The 2020-nt window shown below is 43.4% G+C and overlaps 1 protein-coding gene across 1 annotated transcript in view; it reads left to right on the forward strand.

The window, feature by feature from the left end:
• Cwh43 (cell wall biogenesis 43 C-terminal homolog) overlaps positions 1-2020 on the forward strand; it is a 60572-nt gene that overhangs the window by 25406 nt on the left and 33146 nt on the right. The gene's annotated exons all lie outside the window — the stretch shown is intronic.

Below are 2020 nucleotides of genomic sequence, written 5' to 3' on the forward strand. Positions count from 1 at the left end.
CAGCAAGGTGGCATGGCATGCAGTACCGGGGATCGAACCCAGGTCCTTGCACTTGCCAGGCAGGCACTTAGACTGTGGAGCTGTCTCCCCAGCCCTAATTCATTCAGTTAACAACTGTTTGTTGAATGTCTTTTGTTGTTTCTCATGCCAGGGATTACAGAGGTAAACAAACCAGATGAAATCATTATCTTCCAGAGTAGTGCATTTTGCTCGAAAAAAAGAAGGTATTCACAGGAACAAAGAAAGACAATCATTTTAGATCATGCTTCTCTGAAGGAATAGAATTAAGGAGTGGAGGGTAACATCCAGGTAGTTGGAGAACACTTCTCTAAGGAGGTGACGTTTAGATGAAACGTGAAAGCTGACCAGCAAGCACTGAGGAAGCCTGAGACAGGAGGATTGCATGCTTGAGTCATGTCTGGGCAACCTATGGAAGACCCTGTACTGCCAGGAAAAATAAAAAAGCAAACCAATAAAAGTCCCTGAAAGTTGAGAAAAAGACAGAGGGCTGAGGGAGAGCTGAGCTGGTGAGTGTGAGCAGCATCAGAGTGACCATAGCTGAAGCATGGTGGCATGGAAGAAGAGGCTGGCAAGGGCCACATCCTGGAGGGCCCCACAAGTCGTAGTGGGGGGCTCCAACTTGATTTTACTAGTAATGGAAGCCACAGTGATTTCAGCAAAGAAAATGAGGTATGTCAGTGGGGCAGCTCTGGGAAAAATGGATTGGAGGGGGATTAATGGAGGTAGGGAGATGCATTCTGGGCTTTTCCAGTTGCCTGGGAGAGATGTTAGCAATGTCATCTGGTGTGGTAGCAGTGGAGCTGAAAAAGAGTGGAAAGATCTGGAAAGTAGAGCTGGAAGGATGGGTAAGTGGGGTGAATGGTGTTGGATGAGAAGGAAGGGACCAATGTGGCCTCTTGGCTTCTCTTTGGAGCTTGTAGAAGAAGGAAAGTGGCATTTGCTGAGATGAGAAGGGTGAAAGAGTAATGTGTCTTGGAGCGATGGACTCCAGAATGGATAAGAGTGGGGCAACTGGGTGGGAAGGGCAACTTGGTGAATAAATTATCCCTCTGGAAACCCCTGTTGATGGTCTGTTCTCTGTTCATGCTCTTCACTAATTGCTATCATCCCTGGGGGAAGATGTGACCCTCTGCTGTCTGCTGCGGAACATGTATGTGGATCCTGAGGGTTCCTTCTCCAAACCTGAACTATGTGATTGAGTTTGAGTTGTTGTTTTTTTTCAGTTGTAGTCATGGGTAGGTCTTACCCAGCAATTGTCTTTCACAGGGACCCTGATGTAGATCTGGTAATCCTCTGAGATGGGTAGTCAGGATTGGGCAGCACATTGTCTGACTCACTTATGAAGCCCAAAGAGGAACTCAGAAATGGCTGTGCTCTTGAGTCTAAGTCTTGCCAGTATGGTAGGGATATTGCCGTATCTCTAACCAGGTTTCAGTAGGGTGATCACCTTCTAGCTGTGCCTCTGAACATGGTACTCCCTTACAAGAGTTACTATTATTTTGAAAATGGCATTTAAAAAAATCATTATCATACATTTTTGCATTGTTACTGTATAAGATAGAGCCCTAGGCAATATTTTTTCATGTTTTTAACTCTATATGACACCTAGCATGATATAATGGAGCACATCTATAATCCCAGCACTCTGGAAGGCTTAGGCAAAAAGATTGCAAGTTTAAGCCCAGCTTGGGCCATTTAATGATTTAGTCAGACCCTGTTTCAAAAAATAAAGAAGTGCCAAGGTTGTAGTTCAGAGAAAAGGCCCTGTGTTCAATCCCCAGTTCTGAAAACAAAAAGACATCTGATATATATTTTGCAACTGTTAAAAAATCATTTTTGTGAGAGTCATCCACATGGAAATTTGTAGTTTTAATTGACTTATTCAAACTGTGTAACATTCTGTCATGCAACATCATTTGTTTCTTTTCCTATGCATGGGATTTATTTATCAGGGATGTGTACTGTCCCGTTATTATATATACTATGTAACAATATTTGT

Source organism: Octodon degus, unplaced genomic scaffold (genome assembly GCF_000260255.1).
Source record: "Octodon degus isolate 3935 unplaced genomic scaffold, OctDeg1.0 scaffold00019, whole genome shotgun sequence".
In the NCBI taxonomy this organism is placed as follows: domain Eukaryota; kingdom Metazoa; phylum Chordata; class Mammalia; order Rodentia; family Octodontidae; genus Octodon; species Octodon degus.